We start from the raw sequence: 22281 nt of genomic DNA on the forward strand, positions 1-22281 counted from the left end.
AACAATAGCTTTAAATAGACATGCCATGTGAGCTGCCAGAATGGGCAATATATACACTGCACTTTACTGATGTATAATACAAGGGATCAGCCCCTGAATATGCACATTACTGGAGTAAGTAGCTTCCTACAATTAAGCATTTAGAGCCTAATACTGAAAAGTACAGAGTACCACATGTGAGGTGATGGGTTCTTCTTCTCCCATTGAAGTCAATCACATGATTCCCAGAACCTTGCATGGTTGGAATCTGAGAGAACTGAATTTTTAGATGCTAAGTTTAATATTTTGCATGTTCTTCAAACTAATACAAAGAAAACTTTCATGTCACACAATCCTGGGGCCTGATTCTCAGCTCACATTCATGTAAATCAAGAGTAATTCCACTGAAGTTTAACTGAAGTAACACAGTGGAGAATCAGGGCCCAGTTTTTATACATCTAAATGTCATTAACCAGGGATGAAATTAGCCCTTACGTTTACTACACAGTCTGAAATAAACTGGTGAGTGGACTAAATCTTATGAGGTTTTCCAACCCCTAATTAATCTGGATGTACTGCTCTGTAAAGTTCAATATTTTCACCTCTTCAGATGCATAAAGTCAAATTATGCAATTAGCCATTTTTGTTGTTTATTTATTGATTTATATATTGCTAATATATAATTAAATGGAATAGCAACACATTCAATCTCATGGGGTCAGATCAAGCCTAAGTTTCTCTTATGGACAGCCAATAAGGAATTATGCAGTTAAGCAAAAGATACTTAACTGATGTATGCATTTAAAGTTTCCAATAGGAGTTAGGGAAATTCACCACCTTTAAATTCAGACCAGTTATAAATAGTCCACTATGGATTTAGTGCCTAATTTTAGGCACCCACGTTAGACTATTTTGGCCTCTGGCTTTTTAAGAAATATGACTAATGTACATATATTAACTGAAGTATACTGTATTCTTATTGGCTGAGTCTCTCCTTCACTCCTGTAATAAACTCTCCCATAATTAATGTGAAACCAAACTGCAAATATTAAAAAGCACTTAAAAATGATTCCTGGTAAGAGTAAATCTCTACTAAATATAATTTTGCAATTATAAATAAACAAGTGGAAAAGGGAACAATTTGCCTACGAATTTCATTAAAAATTCTTACTGAAATTCCTTTATATAATCAAATATATAACATTAACACAATGGTCATTTTGGAAACAAGAATGTGTGTGAATGAAAAAAATTGTTATTGTGCAAGTATAACTACACAGGACAGGACAGGACTATCATCCATACAAAATGGAACAGCAAGCATTTTATTAACAGCAATGGTGAACTTAAGTACAGTTATATAGATTCCTTCCTGCATATCTTAAGAGATTGAAAACAACTGCCTTTGGCTTCAAGTTTCCTGTGTGTTGTATGGTTATCCTGTATTACCAACCCTTTGTAGGGTGCTATTTACACTACACAGTAAAGCTGTGAATTTGGGTACATATATTTTGGGATTCTCATGACACCATGAGGCATTTGAGTTTTGCTTCTGTGGTTACTATTCTGTATAGACGAATGATGAAACATGAGAATTTCTTTAGCAAAATTCTAACTCTTATCTGAATGTGAAAAGGACATAGCAAGGGTGTATAAGGACTGCTCTTGTGAGGTGTTGATCACCTCTGTTGACCACATGTGAGTTCAGGGTGCTCGATACCTTGCAAGACTAGACCTTAAGAAAACAAAACAGCAGTCTAACCATACAGAAGGAACCACACTTCTCAATCTGCTCTTTGGTCCTGTGCTATCTCCATTAATTACACTAAGGGCAGGTTGGAACATTGCCTACAACAATATATCACCTTTCACTTGTTCAAGGTATGTCTAGTCAACAGGGGCACCATAGCTCATTGGATTCCAGTTTAACCCATGTGTGACCTATGTAACAATTAACCCTTTAGTTTCCAGATTAACACTGTTGAAGTCACATCTAACAAATACCATTGTATCAATACCTGAATATTGCACAGCAATTCATATATCTGAACCTCTGGATATTAACTGAAGTGCTTTGGCCTTTACTCACAAGTTCATTGTAACATCCATTCTAAATGTTTTTGGATGCTTATATGAACTAAATAGAATCTGTAAATCTTTTACAATTTATTATTGCTAGCTGTCTAGTTTTCTGCCCAGAGCTAATAAAGACAACTTAATTTATAGTACCATCTTGTGACTTATGTTTTTAGTCAATGATGTCAGCACCAGTAGCCATGTTCAACAAATCCTCTTCAGCCTGCCTGTTTTTATGAGATCATTCACACTGTCTAGCAGATTCACCTACCTCATCCCACAGTCAAAATGTTAGTTGAAAATCACTGTTTCACATATGTGTTTGTAAAATTAGTTTTTAAACTCATTCAGATCTACACCATAATTGAAACTGATATACTAAGTTTTAGAATTCTTTTGTTGACACATAAGTACTACTAATGGACACACAAAACAGCCATTTAATTAACATTTGGATTCTCCAGCAGCCTTAGCAAGGGGTCCCCAGCTTTTAGCTTGGGTTAGCCTTAAAGGACATTTACAGCTTGCACATTATAGCAGCTGCTATTAGCTTTTGGAACCTAAGACTGTATCTCATTTGTGTGTGTATGTTTACCAGCTTTAACCTTGTAAATATCACTCACTTCCTTTTCCTAGTTAATAAATCTTTAGTTAGTTTATTATAGAATTGGCTGCAGCCGTTGTCTTTGGTTTGAGATCTGAGGTACAACTGACTTGGGACAAGTGACTGGTCCTTTGGGACTGGGAGTAACTTGAATATTGTTGTGATTTGTGATATAAGGGACCATCTATCACAAAAGCAGGCTTGCCTGGGTTGCAAGATAAACTGGAGTCTCTAAGGGGACTGTCTGTGACTAAGGCTGATATAGAGCTTGAGGTATTCACACTGGATGCTTGGTTGGTGAAATCTAACTACAGAACACACAACTGAATTGGGGTTTGTGCCCTGATATGTGTCAGTCTGCCCTGAGGTTGGCACCCACATTCTGAGTGACTACAGACAGTTTGACAACAAGGCAATCCAAATTAATTTTTCCCAATATGGCACTTATAATTGTGCACATATAGTCAAAATTATATCCTATTTTACTCCACAGCTTCATCTTTTCCCAAATTTTTATTATCCCCTGTGGGAGGGTGCTTCTTCAAACACACCTAATCAGCCCCTGCCATGCTAGCCCCAATCAAGGGGGAAAGATTGGGACTGGTTGAAAAGCCTTATGTCTGCCTGTCGATTGGCAACACCTGCCAGCCTGATAGACCAGGAGCTATAAAGGCTGGGAAGGAGGAGGCAGCCAGAGAGAGAGATGTCAGTGAGGGAGGGAGGTGGAAGTCCTCTAGCTGGTTACCGACCCACCTACTGTGGTAGGTGAGAAACCAGCAAGGATTGTATATAGTTGGACACTGGTGGTGGGAAAACACTTAAAGAATGAAGGACACAGGTGTTGTACAGAGCTGAAGGTCTCCCTGGCCTTATTTGGGAGGGCAACCAGGCTCAGAAGAAGAGGGACTGGCCATGAACCCCTTATAAAAAAAATTAATGTGCTCCTCTAGCATGTGCATTTTAATGAACAAACATTCCAAGTTTTAGATCTTTTAAAAGTGAAATGCTGCAAATCCAGAATGGAAAACTTGGATTTTGGGGATTTTTTCAAGGGTTATTATTTTCCTATTTGTACCCACGTCTCAAATTTCACATGGATGAAACTCCAGGATGTTGTTCTAGTTTATAATTTTTTTGCCAAATAAGAAATATTAACATTTGAAAAGTTTGTTTTAAAATTGCATTTTTAAAGCATTTCACTTTCTCTCTCATTCCAGTTTGATGTCTGTTTTTGCTACCTGCATTTAATTGTAATACCACACAATGGTGAACTTTTGATGGGCACACAGGGCCCAAGATCAGTTGTCCTAAAAGTGCCTGAATACATCACTGGCACATGGACATATGTTGGGGTGTTACATAAGATTCCCCATATATTATCTAGCACCAAAATATCAGTCATCCAGCTGCCTATCCCACATTTATGCCTGCACACCATGTTGAAGCACCTTGGATGAACTCAGAGCCATCTTTAGCCAGTGAGATAAAGCATGGCATTCAAATGTAACTGGCTCTGTCTCTGTTGGAGAAGGGACCTGGCAGACACTTGGTCAACTCATACTAGAATGAGCTTGCTCAACAGAGCAAGGAGGTCAAGGCTCCATTGTAGCCAGAGACAAGAAGACTCTGTCAATTGGTTGGGACCTAAGTGTGGGATGAAGGTCTGTTACAATTAGCGCTAAAAAAATAATCTGGGTGTCACTACTGTCTTGTAACTTGCTAGTGATGGCTCCAGTCTCTGCCTCAGATGGCTCTAGTGTCCTACTGCTGTTGATAGGTTGAAAGGCTTGGGATCTCTCTCCTCTCCTAGAGCTGGTCACAAAAACTGGACAAAATGGGGGTATTTGGGACAGGGCATATTTTCCTCTTCTCTCTCCCTCCCCCCCAAACAATGGACTCCAAGGAACAACTGGAACATGTAATGAACTTTGTTTTCTTTCCTTTAAAGAAACCATATATCCTTCCCTTTGTGTTTAATATCATGCTATATATATAGCTTTTGTGATCTGCAAAGTATGAATTTGCTCCATAATAGAGTGCAATGCACCAGTCTGGATATTCTAGGAACACAATGACATTGTGCCTGTCTGGGCCAGTAGGAAATGTGTAGTCTGACTGAAGTCATTCCCATGTGTAAAACCTTGCCAGATTGAGCCCTCTACCTGTACTGTCAGTGCTGATAAGGCACAGAACATCACAAATGGTACTGATAGCAAATAAGTCACATACCCATAACATAAAACCAAGAAGGAAAAATATATATAGTTTGTTGTTGTCATTTGAATGTTCCGTTTAGGCACATTGAGGATGGATTTAGTTGCTCTATAGGTAACAATGTAAACAGACAGCAAAGAAGGGGCACATCTTTGAAACAAAGTTTAAAAAAATAAATATATATGCCCCTTGTTCCACATCTGTCTAGGCAGGAGTTTCAGATTCATTACAGTACAAAGTCACACTACCTCCTTAGTATTTCAATATACTAGCTCCTTAGCTAATAGTCACATCTCTTCAATACTTACAGAATGTGACCCATCATGTTTAAGCTAGCAAATTCGGCCCCACATCTAGCTATATTGTGCATGAGGTCCTTTGACTAGATCACTGAAAAACAATAACTACCTTAAAATTAAGTTGGTAGTGAAAATAATTCAATTACCACCACATTCCTTTCTACAAGTTATTTTGGCTATTTCAACCATAGTCCATGCAATCCCTGTTCTGTGTGCTTTTGAAGTATGTTTTTGCCTATCTTAGGCCTTGGCTACACTTACCCGGTAGTTCGGCGGCGAGCAATCGAACTTCTGGGTTCGACTTATCGCGTCTAGTCTGGACGCGATAAGTCGAACCCGGAAGTGCTCGCCGTCGACTGCGGTACTCCAGCTCGGCGAGAGGAGTACCGCGGAGTCGACGGGGGAGCCTGCCTGCTAGTGTGGACCAAGGTAAGTTTGAACTAAGGTACTTCGAACTTCAGCTACGTTATTCACGTAGCTGAAGTTCCGTACCTTAGTTCGAATTAGGGGGTTAGTGTAGACCTGGCCTTAGATATGTGCAGAGCACCTGACACTATAGTATCTATCTATCTCATTTAAAATATTGCCTCCTCAACCAACTGTAAAGGAACAAAATATCAAGCGTAATAAAATGTTTAATCATGCTCAGAGTTTTCTGTGAGTTTTAATCTAGGGCCAAATTCTGCATTCAGTCCTTGTGTGGAATTTTATTGACTTCAAACTCCTTGAATTAGGGAGTAGAATATGGACTCGAGAAATATTCATTTTGATCACCAATGTAATGGGGCAGCCACCTCCCAAGCACCTGCCTCAGGGCTGGGGATGGCTCTGCAGCACCCTGACTCAGTTTCCCTCTTCAGGGCTCCTTAATAAACTCCACACATATACAGGTTAGTGCTGGAGATGGCTCTTCAGTGAAGTCACAAAGTCAACCCCTTCTAGGAGTAACAAGTCCAGCTCTGTCCACATATCTATTCAGGGGACACCATCATAGGACCTAATCACATCAGCCACACTATCAGAGGCTCATTCACCTGCACATCTACCAATGTGATATATGCCATCATGTGCCAGCAAATGCCCCTCTGCCATGTACATTGGCCAAACCGGACAGTCTCTACGCAAAAGAATAAATGGACCCAAATAAGACATCAAGATTTATAACATTCAAAAACCAGTCGGAGAACACTTCAACCTCCTTGGTCACTCGATTACAGACCTCAAAGTTGCAGTACTCCAACAAAAAAACTTCAAAAACAGACTCCAATGAGAAACTGCAGAATTGGAATTAATTTGCAAACTTGACACCATTAATTTAGGCTTGAATAAAGACTGGGTGTGGATGGGTCATTACAAAAAGTAAAACCTATTTCCCCATCCTAATTTTTTCCCTCTACTGTTACTCACACTTTCTTGTCAACTGTTGGAAATGGGTCATCCTGATTATCACTACAAAAGTTTTTTTCCCTCCTGCTGATAATAGCCCACCTTAACTGATTACTCTTGTTATATTTAGTATGGCAACACCCATTTTTTCATGTCGTCTGTGTGTATATATCTTCCTACTGTATTTTCCACTGCATTCATCTGATGAAGTGGAGTTTAGCCTACGAAAGCTTAGGCTCAAATGAATTTGTTAGTCTCTAAGGTACCACAAGTATTCCTCGTTTAGGGTTACCATATTAAAGGTTTTTAAAAAGAGGACACTCCATGGGGCCCTGGCCCCGCCTCTTCCCCACCCCAACTCTACCCCTTCCCCGCCCTGGCCCCGCCCCAACTCCGCCCCCTCCCCTGAGCGCCCCGCATTCCCCTTCCTCCGCCCTCCCAGCCACGCGAAAAGGGCTGCCCGAGCGCTACCGGCTTCATGGTTTGCTGGGCAGCCCCCAGACCTCCAGACCCTGCGCCCTGGGCCATGCGCTTCCCCATGCAGCTGGAGCCCGGGAGGGGAAGCGCCCGGCTGGGGGCGCAGGGTCTGGAGGTCTGGGGGCTGCCCGGCAAACCGTGAAGCCGGTAGTGCTGGGGCAGCTCCGCTCTTCAGCTGCACAGCTGAGGTATCTGGGGGGAGCTGCAGGCGGATTCCCCCGTGGCGGTGGCTGCTGCTGCTCCCCCCAGACACCTCAGCTCTGTGTAGCTGAAGAGCCGAGCTGCTCCAGTGCTACCGGCTTCATGGTTTGCTGGGCAGCCCCCGACCTCCAGATCCTGCGCTCCTGGCCGGGCACTTCCCCTCCTGGGCTCCGACTGCGCTGGGGAAGCGCCCGGCCCGGGCCGCAGGGTCTGGAGATCTGGGGGCTGCCCGGCAAACCGTGAAGCTGGTAGCGCTCGGGCAGCTCCACTGTCTGGGGGGGAACAGCAGCAGCCGCCGCCGCCGCAGCGGGGAATCCGCCTGCAGCTCGTAGCCAGCCGGAGCTGCTCAGGTAAGCCGGGGACTAGGGCAGGGATGCCGGCATTTTCCCGGACATGTTCGGCTTTTTGGCAATTCCCCCCGGACGGGGATTTGAGCACCAAAAAGCCGGACATGTCTGGGAAAATCCAGACGTATGGTAACCCTATCCTCGTTCTTTTTGCTGATACAGACTAACACGGCTACCACTCTGAAAAAAGTCCAACTAAAAAGTACCAGCAAACAAACAAACAAAAAGATTCTTCAACCCTTCCTGGGCTTCTTTTCAAATTATCCTATGGACCCTGTTCTCAGCCACATTTGTGTCTTTCTTCCGACCCGCTATAGACCACTCAGCCCCCAGACTGGTTCCCCTGGAATATCATTCTCCTGCAGACCCTGGCTCAGGGCCTTCACACCCCCTGCACTGCATAGTTCTACTCCCAGACTGAGCTCTCTCAGGCCTTTTATAAGGCTCAGGTGTCTATTAAGATATCAGATGAGCCTCTTAGTACCAGGCTGGGGAGCAGTTAATTAATTATGGCACAGGTTGGGCTGGTCCCATCTCCCCTTAAAGGACAATCAGCCAAACCTGAGCAAGTGTTACCATTTCTTCTGCAACTGCTGTTACACTCAGCGTCACTGGAGTATAATCATTAGAAGTATGCATCCTGAAATTCAGCTGCCAGAGGTTATAATATTAGTTACATGTAAGGCTTACTGCCCCCCCCTTTTTTGTTTTAAACTCAATCACTAATGAAACTTGGAGAGCACTTCGGTCAGCATAAGTAGTAGTAAAGAATTTGTGGGTGTGGCACAAAGTTGTAATGAAGTGTTATAGAACCTAAGGATATCTAATTTCAGGATATATAGATATAATTGCTAAAATAATACTACTGTATTGTTGATGAGACAAGTAAAAAAATCTAAAAGGAGCTCAGCTTATCAGACATGGAAAATTAAAATAAAGGCACTGAAGGCTGATGAAAAGACAAATCTAAAATGTATTATATCTTATTAATGGCGTCAACAATCCCTGCAGTGAATGATGGTAAATATAGTGTCACGTGTCCCCCACTATTTAGATTTGTTAAATAAGGGTGTTGTTGTTATTATTATTTACTTGTGTTATCACAGTGCCCAGGAGCCCCAGTCATGGATCAGGCCCCCACTGTGCTAGGTGCTGTACAGACACAGAACAAAAACACAGTCCTTGCCCCCAAAATGCTCACAATCTAAGTATAAATTAAGAGGCAACAAAGAAACAATATGAGAATACTGTCCAAATTGACAAGACAGACACAGGGAGGGGTAAGGGGTAGAACACACAACAGAGCAAACAATGTGATAGCTGCAAATGCCGTGTTAGTTCATCTATGGGGGTGAATGGTTTACTTAGGAGGGGATCAACTGAATGGAAAGGGAAGAGAAGGGAGACAGGGCAGGGGAGGAAAGAGTAGGGGTGGCAGGTCTGCAGAGAGGCTATGGTGAAAAGACTGTGAGGGAGAGAGAGAGATGGAGGGTTGGAGCAAATAGCCCATCAGCACAAGGCAGAGAAAGTCAAAGAACATTTTACAGTTTTGACTGGAATGTCTGAAGGACCCTGCTTTGACTAGTTCTGTTCCAACCAACTGGAGCTTTTGCCTGGCTTCTCTGTGCAGTTTGTCCCCAAAAGCCAGGGAGGGACAAGGGAGGTAGGCACCATCTGGAACCTAGTGCCCTCAGAGTATGTATGTGGGTCCTACCGTACACCGTTCTTGTCCAGAGTATTGCTGGAAGAGGGCTGGTCCCATCTGCGCCCCATCTTAACCTCCTCCCTCCAGTGCAGTAGTTCGTGCTTTGACTACTTCTGCTCCTACCGGCTGGAGCCGTGTATGATAAACATTACTGAAAATATAAGAGGGGCCGCACAAAAGTTCTGTGGGCAAATCAGCAATTTCATAAAGGCTTTAAAAAAAGAAAGAAAAAGAAAGTCCAGGCTCAGCTATAGGATGAAAATAATATTACAAAATACTAATTAATCAGAACTCCACATTTGATATGCTTCTGGAATCACAAAAACCTGTATATGCCTGTCTCAGTAAACAGGAGATCATGAAAGCATATACCTTCAGCTCCACTCACTAGAATACAGGTGTTAGTTTAGTCAATATTCTCTGCCTATTTCAACTGTCCTCTCAAGAAGTTGACAGTATTATAAAATATTAGTATGAGCTTTGTGCTTTCATTTAACCAGCATAATCCCCAGATGAATCTGACCCTAGATATAAATTTTATCCTGAGAGGGTAAAAGAAACTACTACATAACACCGTCACCATGAATAATTTGGTCAACCCACCTTTGATCATTTCTGTATGTTTACATGATCACAACATTCAGATCCAGGAAATATTGAGTCTCCTAGATCAGGTCTGTGGTCAGAAGAAAAATCTACATTTTACAAGGACCAAGCAAATTCTAATAGGCGATCTTACTGCCATGGCAGGTAAGATACATTATTATTGGCTCTACTTAGCACACTCACAAGCTGTTATATTCCCTATCTGTTTCTGAGTGGCAACAAGTATAATCTTCTTCCCTGCAACTCAAAAAGGTAAAACATTCTTTCCTATGTGAAAAATCAAAGAAATAACTTCCAATCTAGTTCTTACAACTGAATGCCAATTAATAAATCAGTGAAAATGAGGCACTATAACAAAAGCATCATAACACGCATCTTTTGGAAGGTAAGATTTAAACCATAGAGATGAATGATCACTACAAGTAGTGATCAGTAAAACTGAATTCTACAGTATTAAAATAGTTACTTCCTCATGTATATCAGCGGGACCTGGGTGAACAATAGCATCTAAAGCTGCTAACTCCCATTCCCACATCTTTCTGTTGTGCAGCAGGTTGATAAATTGGGTTTGCTTCTTTTGACATTTCTACAGAATAGGGCAGAACTACCCAGGCAAATTATTGTAAATCTGGGAAATATTTGTTAAAAAAAACAAACAAACAATGAGACTTTTAATGGAATGGGAATTTCTTATTTAAAAAAAAAATCTGAAACATTTTCAAATTATAAATCCACTTCTCTAACCTATGCCACTGAACATAAATGTAGCTGACCAGGGAATCAGCAAGAACAATTACATTATTTCCCTATATATTGACACATCTGTCTGTGTGTACATGCGCAAAACACCTGTAAGTAGCCACCCCAAAATATGACAAAACCAACCTCTCCACCGCCCCTCCAAACACAAAACCAGACAAATTTTTCAGTGCTGGCCATAGAGCAAATGCCTGTAAAAACATTTGTTTATCAAACATTTGTGGCTGTATGAGTGCCATTGCTCAACCAGAACATATTGCAAGTAAGTTGACTGACTTAAAATATATTGGGTGGAGGATAAAGTAGAGAGAGAATAAATCCACAGAAATTATTTATTTCTTCACATTATCTCCCTTTCGTGTTTTTTTCTCTTTCTCCATTCCGAATCTAATGAGAAAACACCTGATACAATCCCAAATAGTTCATTTTTCAGATATTTTCTCTAGATACTATATGCCCAGCACACTCTTTTTTAGAGGTACAAGGCAGATTGGGTATCATCAAAGGCTTTTTGGGTGTTTTAGGTACCTGTCCATTTTCCAGATTCAGGATCCTGAGTTAATGGTAAGAATGAGAAATGTTTTTTTACCAAGATCAGGAAATGGATAAAACATCAATGCATGCTTCAGATATATACTTAAATACTGACATTTCTTGGTAATACAGTATATTTCAAATATTTTCAAAGACAAAATACAACATATTAAGTAAGACAAACTCTTCCTTCATTTAAACTAATGAAACATCAGTAATTTAGGAATACAGAGCTTAGCACCACGGGGGTCCTGGTTCTAGGGCTTGTCAGTGCTATGATAGTAAAAATAATAAATAATAACAATAACAATTAGGGTAGAATTTGGCCCACCGTATTTTTTTTCCACAGTGTTAGCTCAGATTACAAGCAACCTGCAGCTAGACAAGTGTCAGTTCTTTTTGCATTAATTTGAATTTGTGGGAGGGGGGAAGGAAATATTTCAGTTTTTAAAGTTGATTTGCTAAATCTTGAGAATTTGCACAAATTTTGTCAAGAAAACAGTAAGATAATCAAGAATGACAATAGATAAAATAATGGATAATAGAGAATTGAATTTCCTTTTTATGTGTAAATTTTCCCCTCCACTTTTTGCATCTCATCTCAATCTAGTATCTTGGTGGCATTGGCACAGCAAACACAAATGCACATAGAGAAGACATGAATTTATAAATATAACTAGGCAATTACATCATTAATCTACTGGATCATACAACATTCTTAATCAAAGTATTTGGCATGAGAATGAAAAAAATTAAGGAACCTGAAGCATCCTAAAATAACAAAAAGTACAGTATTATTCAACTTAATACTCTATAAAACTGATATTGTTAATGATTCATTCTTGACACTGTTGAATCACTTTTCTATATCATGGAAAACTCCAGCAGGAAATGCAAAGTTTTATTTTTCCTGGTATGTTCCCCATTCAGTACTATTTACAATCAATGGCTAGACCTAACTAAAGCATTGAAATAGCACAAATATATTACCATGAACAACTATCATATGCTCCCATACATTTTATGTTTTATCTTTTAAAAAGCTTCTGCTATTTAATAAGATTTAGCCTCTTACTTTTAATCTCATATTGCAATTGCAAGAAAAGACCTAGTTCTGCTCTGGCATGTTACAGTGTTGTCATGGATACACAAGTATGGTGTATTACTTCCACCAGTAAATAAACAAGATTCTCAAAGAGTGCTTGGTAGGATTTACTAGCCCTGTAGTATTGTTAGCTGCACAGAGCTTTAAATAAGCAAATGGTTTGTAGTTTTGAATAATATCCAGTGTTGAGGGGAAGCATATATATGCTATATATATTTCTTTAAAAATAATAAAATACATGCTACATTGGGTAACTTTACTGTCCTCAGTTTTTAATTTAATTTAATTTGCCTTTATCTCATATTTTTCATAAAATATTTGCACATATATGGGACCATTTTCTAATATTCTGTACAATTTGAGGCAGTCATCTAATAACTGCTTAAATAGATGCACAACATGTTTATACATGCAACTTATAAAGGACAGATTGATCATTCTTATAGCAGATAGTGATATTTGTAATTTAAAAACAGTATTAGGTGATATTAAAATTGTGTCTTTTCTAAAAGAAAGTCCTCTTTCCATTCACAGTCTACAGAGATGAAATTCAATCAGTCTTTCTAGCATATATGTCAACAGCTACAACAGACTTGACTTGATTCTAACAAATCAGTATCTTATGTTGATGAAGGGATGTAGATTAGATGCCTTAAGCTTATGTTTCAAGAAAGAAAAACACAGATTGTTAAGAATGCTATATTTAGTTCTCTGTGTTCAACTTAACAATAGCAAAAGTCTGACTCATATCTAGACACTTCAATTTCTCACAGAAATGAACACAGAAATATCTAATTAAATCAGGTAAAAATCTCAGGTTTTACAGCTTTAGAAATATAAACCCTTATCATTTTAAATAAAATTCACTGAAGAAAACAACATAATTGTGTTTTATGTAAAATTCATGGAACTATGTACATCGTTCCTTTCCTGTTCAGAAAGCCTGCATTGTATAATGATGCATTCAGGCACCCCCTCTGTATGTATATGGCTAGAATGTTCTGTTGGGTTTAATTGTTGGCACAACTTTGCTGATTGGCCTGAGAAAACCTAATTTAAGACTAGACAGAGCGAATAATTCACAATGAATAATTTATTTGTTAAATTTAGCCATTTTTTTCAACTCTTGTCATGTCTGCAAGCAGATTGCAAGCTAGGTTGTTGTTTTTTTTTTGGTGGGGGTTATATATCTATCTATATCTATGATATAATTACGAATATTCAAAATCTGAGCTGTGTTGGTTAGTTGTGATTGGCCATATAAGACATATGGTGGTGTCTCTGTTCCCTTACTGGGGGTTCAATCCTGCAAAGTGCAGAGCTCTCTGCTTGCAATCCAACTAAACACAAAGGATCTTTAAATACTTTAAAGTATTTAGGTGCCTAGCGGGATTTTCAAAAGCATCTACGTGCCTAACTTCTATTGATTTCAATGGACGTTAGGCACCTAGATACTTTAGAAAATCGCAGTAGAGGCCTAAATACCTTTAAAATCTGGTTCAAAGTGCTTAGCTTTAAGCACATATGCATTCCCATTGAACCCAGAATGTCCAGCACCCTGCAGAATTGAGCCCTGGGTGAGCACACAGTAAAAATTCTTCTGCATGCAATATAAAATTTGCTTTACACAATATTTCTCCAGTAAAACTCAGTTGTGAAAATGTTTACCAAAAGTGACACAAAAGGGTCATGAACACAGCCAAATTGAATTAATGAAATAATTGGAATGAATATTTGTGATTTATTGTTTGTTTTCATTACTTACTATTTAAGATACTGCATAATAAGTCATATGGATTGCTTTTTAAAAGATACCACACAGCATTTTGAGCTCCTTGGGGGCAAGAACATGGCTTCTTTTGTGTTTGGAAAACCCGTAGCACACTGGGGGCATTGCTGAAAATTAATAAATAATAATAATTAGTACAATCCTGCAATATTTATTCATGTGAGTAATTCTTACACATGCAGGTAGTCACACTGCAGTCAAAGGATCTATTCACATGTTCAAGAATTATATGTCAGTAAAGGTTACAGAATCAGACCCAATACCTGTAAGTCATGAGCAGCTGAAACATATTATGAATGTTCCATGAATCACAAATTTCTGTATTTAAGCATTTGCAGTCTGGTAGAAAAGAGATATTTAATGTAAGCAGCCTTCACACCTTACGGATTATAGCAGCAAAAACCTGAAATACTGATTTATTTCCAAATTAAAGCTACAGTAGAGATTTTGTTTAAAAGAATACCTTTGTGCTTCCTAACAGAAACAAGGCATCAAAATAGCTCCTTCAGAAATTAATCTGTTTAGACTATTGCTTGGCAGGCCTAAATATGGCTAATAGTTCTGTTCTTTGTGGGAATGATGTTATTGTCATTTAGTAACCACAATTTCTCTTTTCCTTAGATACTTTGAGTACTGTTTGAAAAGCTGTGCTTTAAACGAGGAGTTCAGTGCTGAGGGAGTTAATTTAAATTTGATAACAAATGGCTCTGCTTTTGAAATGAATGTAGCCTGGCAACTTCAACTGAGAACCCTTCATAGGGCCTCAATTATGTATGCAGCTTCTTTGAGAAATAGTTTCACACATCTGACCCAAGGCCCACTATGTTGTTGCCATGAAATAAAACTGTATGTAGGCAATGTTTCATTTCTGTACACTCTTCACATAGGCTGGCTTTGCCCCCTTCCCCCCACCTTGTGCGGATGCGCATACACACAAACACACACAAAATCTTTTATTCTGAACCCGTTTCTTATATTTTTCTATGGCTCACGTCTGAATAAAAATATAAAAGAAATAATTGATGGCCCAGTACTTAATGTGTGTGCTTATATTTTAAGAATTTCAACTCATGCTTCTAAGCTGCCCTAATCAAAGCAGTAGTGTGAAACCAGACAGACAGACAAACGGTTAAACATCCACACCATTTCATTTTTTTTCAAAATGGCTGCTTTGTCTGTGTGCATACACCAATAGCAAATGTCCTTCTGTTATTGTACAGCCAATTTGATGTGTCAAGTATTCATATGCTAATAATGGTACAGTTTCTCACTTTTTTCACAGATAAATTGTAAAGATTGTTACAGACAGTGAAACACAAGAATAAACAGCCTTTATTTCAGAAGTGATAAATTACTTTCGATTCAAATAACATGCAACACATGCTGCTGACCATTATTGTTTCCATTCATTGCTAGTTTGCCTTCTGTTTTTTTCCCCTTAGAGTAGTTAGAAAATATTTAGCAGATATAGCCAGACTTGATACAAATGACACGATTTCATTAATTTGCCTTGTGGTTTCATGACTAGAACTTCATTTTTTACTCAGTTTTTACAGGCGATGAAAGTTTGTGATTGGAACAGACATTGTTCTCCCACATAGAACATTCACATTTTTTAAAAAAAAAACCTGTAATGTGCAGGATTTTAAGAGTAGACTGTCTCCCCTGCCATTTTTACAAAAATGCCATAACATACCCCCAAATCATTCTGTTTAAAAATGCCATTAGTAAAGAGTTTCCTGAATGTAATTTAAGGTAGAAGCCAGAACAAAATCAAAAAGCTTTTGTTTGGCTGGAAAGTATAAGTCAACAACTAAAAGGTACGTAAAAAAGAAAGCTAGATCATTTTTTTTCTAAATTAAAATATAAACATTTTCACAAAATTATGGTTTATAAATGCAAAAGGAAAAGAAAAAGGTATAATCCTGAAATAATCAATATGAACAACAATATGGCACTGACAAAATAAACTTGCTTTATATCAAGAGGCACTTGTTTTTATCAACATAAAAAATGAGCATGCATTACTACTGATTAAAAAAGGTGGAGTTACACATCACAGTCAAGGATCATATTTGTGTCCTCAGTCCAGACACAAAAATGTATTTACATAACCACGTGGTTGTAAATTCAATCCATAAATGTAAAGACATTCAGAGAAACACTAGGAGTCCAGACTGACAGACACTGTTAATTAAATTAGCCACTGGAATGTGTAGGTGCCACTGTATTGAAGTCAATTGGCCTTGTTCTTTAAATCCTTGCATTGTGCCTATGTACTGTGAGGGGGCTGAGGTTGGTTATGTACTATACCATGCCTGGAGAAATTCTTATAGGGGAGCATTTGCTTGTCTTGGTGGGTTTTAAATTTGAATGTCAGCTAAATTGAATGCAAAAAGCTGTGTTAATTAATGTTAAGTTTGCACTGTTACAATCATATAAAGTTAGGTAATATAATTTTTTTCCCACAGCAAGATAAGTCCAGCCATATTGTACTGTCCTGTATGTTTATAGTATATCTTTAGCTTTAGCAATATAAACAGTATTACATTAAGGTACATATTAAATCAGAAAAAACAGGAATAGAAAATACTATATATGTTAAGTTAATGTATTCTCTGTGCTGGGGCAATGTTGTTTAAGTTTAGAAGTTCCTGATCTTTCTTATTTTAATAGTGCACTCTTTGAAGTTGCATTGATCTTGGAGGTTTGTTTTTGAATTTAATATTTTAGGCACAAGGAATTTTTTTGTTTTAAAATAAATGAAAACTGCAAAGGCAAAAGTTGGGGGAAGAAGGCAAAAATATTCACTGACCAGTTGGCCGATCAACTAGTACCTGCTCGGTTCCTTAGAAAAGTGAACACTGGCTTAGTTAAGAGTCAGCAGCTATTATGTATAATTGAAAAAAGTGTACATTCCTGAAAAGATGCATACCTGTACAATGTAGCAATCCAAAAGAGAGAACTCTCACATGCAGTGAAAGTTTTCAGCTGTACTTGACTAGTACTGTACAATATGTAAAAGTTCATAACTTTGTTAATTTCTTGCCAGTTTTTCCTAAAAGTTGAGCCATTTTATTCAGATGTCTCCTCCCAAATCAATATGGCGCTAAATCAGGATCTCAAGATGGAATTAGAATTAACCATATTTAGCACTCAATCCTGCTGTCCTGCTCAGGCAAACCTATTGAAGTCAAAGACTGAGCCCTCAGGGCTACTTCTCAACTTCTTTTGCTATGGAAGTGCCATAACCCAGCAGAATTGCTGTAGTTCCATGGTGAGAGGGGTTGGGATGAGAAAAGAATTCAGAGCAGTGTGAAGTACCCACATTTTGTTTGGGCATAGTAATGGTTTGCAGTCCCTAAACCAGCTCATATCCTGCCATAACAGCAATGGAGGAGTTCTACATGAGCTTCTGGAGACTGATGATTCATTGCTAATCCTATGCACTTGCAAATGAGCACACTGCCTGTTTACTAAGGCTCTGATCCTTCAAACACTTCCACATATGCTTAACTTTAACCATGTGAGTAGACCCATGAAAATCAATGGCAACAGCTTGTTATGACAGTGGTGTGTTCTTGCCAGCATATCAAGCCTAACATTAAGAACTAGTATCAAGGTCCTGGTATGATGAAGATGCACTTAGAAAAACTAACATGAAGCATATTATTTTTCAGACTTGGCCATGGAAGTTTTACTCAATAAGGACTATTTATATGCCACATTTCAAGTTTCAAAGTGTAGCTGGTTTTGAGTTAACTATGGGGGTGGGGAGAAACAAAAATGTAGGGGAAAAAGTAAGCAATTTTCAGCATGAATGTTGTATTTTTTCAGACACTCAGAATTCAAAAACAGCTTGAAGCGATTTTTCTCAAACATGTTAAAAAATAAAAATAAATCTTTGTACAGAGACTAAGCACGAAAAATTTCATCTCAAAAGGAGAATTCTTCAGTAAATTATGAGGAAGTGAAAACATGGGGCTATTATTGAAACCATTTTGCAACCTTAAAAATAGTGTCCACAGAAGCAAAGACTATCATTTAGTTTTTTGATAGTTAATTTCTTTTAGAGCCTGATCTAAATTACATTGACTTCGGTGGGAGTTTGATCAGACCCTTAGGTAGTATATTAAAGAAAAGTATCAACGGCATGCATTTGAAAACTCCATAATTTACAGTATGACATTGTGGATTATTGGGTAACTATGTTACTGCTTTTAGAAATACCATAGGCCATCAGGGAAATACATAGCTAAAAAGCATTTGAAATATGTAATATTAACTGGATCCAGTAAATAAATAGGGTGTGTTAATACGCCCTAGATCTGAGCATGGAGAGGACCCTGTGTGTGTGGTTCTCTTCTCCCCATTACAAAAGGTAGCCTGCAAGGCAAAAATCCCTTTCTTCCCCAGGCCCATGGCACACACTGCATTGGACTGGGGGCCAGACTATAGCCTGTTCCACTGTGACCTCTGACAGAATAGTTGGGGAGAAATCACCACAAAGAGAACCTCATGGTTCATGATGTCATCTCCTTTAGCCCCTTCCCTTGGGTTTTCCTGAAGGAGGAGCAATCAGGCCCATAATTATGACATTTTTAAAATGAATCTCTTTGGAGTTGTTTTTGAGATCTGCCACATCAAGACTTAGAGACTTTTAAGGTGATAGATAGTAGATGTTAATGTCTCAAAAGGAGATGTAGCAGGTCAATGAGGACAAAATGTGTCTATGGTTAAATCAACATACACTAAATAGTTGTGAAATTTTCATTTTAAAACCTGACTGTAGATGTTCAATGACTATCCTGTTTTTAAGATGAAATGCCATAATCAATTGTATTTTGTACAAATTACAGAAAGTTATTAGCTCACTCTGCTGACTAATTACCTGTTGCCCACACCCTTGCAAGTATGGAAGGCTCCATTTGCAACAGACCTGTGTGGTAACACTGCCCAGGACTGGCAATATATGGGGAGCCCACACAGGAGGTGCAGATGCCTCTGTGAAGCCCTATCACAGAGGGGAGATTATGAGGGTGGGACCAGACCAAAGGAAGTGTAGGACCCTAGAACCCATGACTACAAGGATGCATCCAGTCAAACATCTCTCCAGCCCACCTAAAGAGAACAGCCCTGAGGCTGGAAGTAAGGGCCACCAACTGCCAGTCCAATGATTAATTCATCTTTATCCATCATAATGATGTACCCAAAACAGAGTTTACCTTGTGTTAGGTCCAATACCTTTTGTATTAGAAAATTATCATCTATAATGTATAGAACCTCTAATAATGTTTTACTACTGGCTGGGGGAGATGGATCAGCATTCATGTCACATTCCATGTCAGTACCCAGCCCAAGCCAGGAAAGCTAATGATCCAACCAGTGGACCAAATTCGGTGATGAATCCTGGTCATGTGCCACCTGAGGCACGTTGTGCATATGCTAAGAAGAAGACTACTGGCTGCATGAGCTCTCCAGAATATGTCTCCCAAATACCACATCATGAAATATCTAAAATTTTCTTATGCTCTGTTTTTGTTTTACACTTTTACAAATGGTTAAGTTACAAATAGATTTGTAAAATGTGGGTCTTAGTTTTATCATGACTTGAACATTAGAGTAAAAGGATTAGTTTATGGTAGATGGAAGGGAAAGAGACATCTTTTGTTTTCTGGGACTCACATCAGAAGTGAACTTAAATTATTTTGTAAAATGAAACAAAGTAGAACGCATAAGAAGCTATTACAAGAATGTTACATTTTTAATTCAAAATAGAACATCTGTCACAGCTACCGCATTTCTCAGATGAATGTTATTAATTTATATTTTTCCAGATAATTATGAAAGATGAAATGAATAACTTTTTGTATCTATTAGGTTTTTTTCATTTAGTATCTCATTATCTATGTAAATATAATTACACCTCATTCAGGGTTATGCATTTACAATATTTGGGTTTTTCAAATTCCTAGTCCTTAGTGCAATTAGCACTTTATTCAAAAATAGATGAGTCAACCACATGAGTTTACCTCTATCAACTACCTCACATCTCGTCTATCATTTTACCCTCAAGCACCATTGTAGTTTGCTTTTGGGACTGCCTTTTAAGTGTAGTGGTTTAACATACTACCGTGAACTTGAAACAGTGAATACAAGGTTATTTCAGGATTAATTCAATGTGTGTCAGCTTCTTGAGATATTTGATCTTTCATAATTTACTAATGTACATGAAAACTAGGCAAACTGATCTGTGGTAATGTAGCAATATTCTACGTTTAGCAACAATGGCCCCATTATAACGAAGGTCTCAATTAAAAACAAATAGGAGGGAGGGCATAATAAACTGAGAGACTGTTAATGGACTGCAGAAAACAAGGCTTTTGTCTGCTTGCCTCCAAAAAGTGCAGGTTCTAGGTGTTAATTACAAAACAGCAGAAACTTATAGCGAGTGACTTGGAGGTAAGATTTCCAATTTACGGCAAACTATAAAAAGGAAAAAAGAAAAGAATGAGGGACATAGGTGTTTATGACCCTAGAGATTCATGAAGCTGAATACAGGTTTTATAACTCTTAGACACTTTGTGAAAAAACGAAGTTTTCAGCCTACTTCAGTGTGAATTCTACATGTGAGGGGGAAATGAAAGAAACAACTGTTAAGAATGACAAATGAAAAGTATTGAACCTCTGTTTCCCCATGAGAAATCAGCCTCCTTGAAACTTGACCATTGTGCCCAGTGGTGCTGGAACTAAAAGTGCTGAGGGTGTTGCCACACCCTCTGGCTTGAAGTAGTAGTAACAAACACCAAATACATGGTTTCCATCATAAGCACCCCCACTATAAAAATTGTTCCAGTACCCTGATTGTGTCGGTCTATTCTGCTGCCCTATATAGATGCTACCTCAATGATATCTAAACCTATTCTTATTACTTATATTTGCCTTTAATTTTATATACTGGGAAGCTCTTTGTGATACTTTTGAATGAAAACAAATAAATTGTATTGGATTATACTTACGAAGGTCAAAGTGACAGAACTCCCAAACCTCTGATTCTAGATTCCTCCATTTCTCAGTAATATTCTCTGTTCACTTTGCTGTTTCGCCCTCTAAGTATGTCACTTGCAAAATATGAAATCATTTGTGTAATGTTTGGATACAACTGAAATTGGTAGGCCAAGGTCACATCAGTGAAAATAAACAATATAGGTATGCACTATGCAAGATATAACTTCCCTGAGATCATCCACAGTCTCTACACTGATCACATTTAAGTCCCACTTAAAGACCCCCTTCTGCTGTGCTGCCTGCTGTGAATTTGGTTGACTTGTATAAAATATTCGTATTTGTTTTACCAGTGTTGCCAACTCTCATGATTTTATCAAAAGTCTTGCAATATTTGGTGTTTTTCCTCAAAGTCCCAGCTCTTGGCAATAAGTGTTTAGGGGAGAATTTCAGCTTTCATTTAAAGAAAAAGTTTCTAGCCCTTATAGTTGACAAGAAAATCCTGAAAGTATGCACTGAGTTAACCCTGAAGGCTCAGAAACCAGAAAGCAAATAAAAATTAATATTTACTATTTTTAAAAAATCTTGTAATTTTTAAAATAATTTAATAGATTCATAAACTTCCAGGCTGAAATCTCATGGGCTTGGGTCCTGACTCACGATTTTGAATGTTTGGCAATAAACTTTGCACAGTTGTTCATTTGCCCTTAAGCAATGATTACGTAGGTCCAGGGACCATCCTTTTTTGAATGTCTGGGGAGCACCTAGACCATTATAAGCACAACAAACAATATTTGATTACCAGGTTATTTGAGCCAATTGATTACCATTATTTTTGCCCCTCACCTGGGAACTATTTTGCTAGTGCCTCTGGAGAAATATGAATACTAGCAAATCAGCCACTCACAGCTTAATGAGCTACACTGGGGGATACAGGTGGGCAGCCTGACTGGAGCCCAGTGATAGAAATTCCCACCATTCTCATAATAGTATGGTCCATACAGCAGGAGTGGAACACCAGTGGAACATTTTCTTTCTGTTAGTTACCATTATGCAGCATACCATGTGTCAAGCTGTCCTGCAGTGGCTCAAGAATGTGACTCCCAACCTCAGGGCAGACTGTTAAGAAGAACAGCACAAACTTCAAATTGGTTGGGAGTTCTATACTTAGATTTTACCAACCAACTAGCAAGTA

General features: G+C 38.5%; 2 long non-coding RNA genes across 9 annotated transcripts in view; one reads left to right on the top strand and one right to left on the bottom strand.

The window, feature by feature from the left end:
- LOC122174237 (uncharacterized) overlaps positions 1 to 22281 on the top strand; it is an 81607-nt gene that overhangs the window by 45857 nt on the left and 13469 nt on the right. The gene's annotated exons all lie outside the window — the stretch shown is intronic.
- The window catches only part of LOC101948281 (uncharacterized), a 170267-nt gene that overhangs the window by 6553 nt on the left and 141433 nt on the right, over positions 1 to 22281 (bottom strand). The window contains exon 5 of one of the 8 annotated variants that reach the window (XR_010602215.1): positions 14058 to 14188. The exons of the other annotated variants lie outside the window; for them this stretch is intronic. This is a non-coding gene — a long non-coding RNA (uncharacterized LOC101948281). The remainder of the gene's footprint in view (positions 1 to 14057; positions 14189 to 22281) is intronic. 8 annotated transcript variants of the gene reach the window in all.

Source organism: Chrysemys picta, chromosome 6, assembly GCF_011386835.1.
Source record: "Chrysemys picta bellii isolate R12L10 chromosome 6, ASM1138683v2, whole genome shotgun sequence".
Taxonomy (NCBI): domain Eukaryota; kingdom Metazoa; phylum Chordata; order Testudines; family Emydidae; genus Chrysemys; species Chrysemys picta.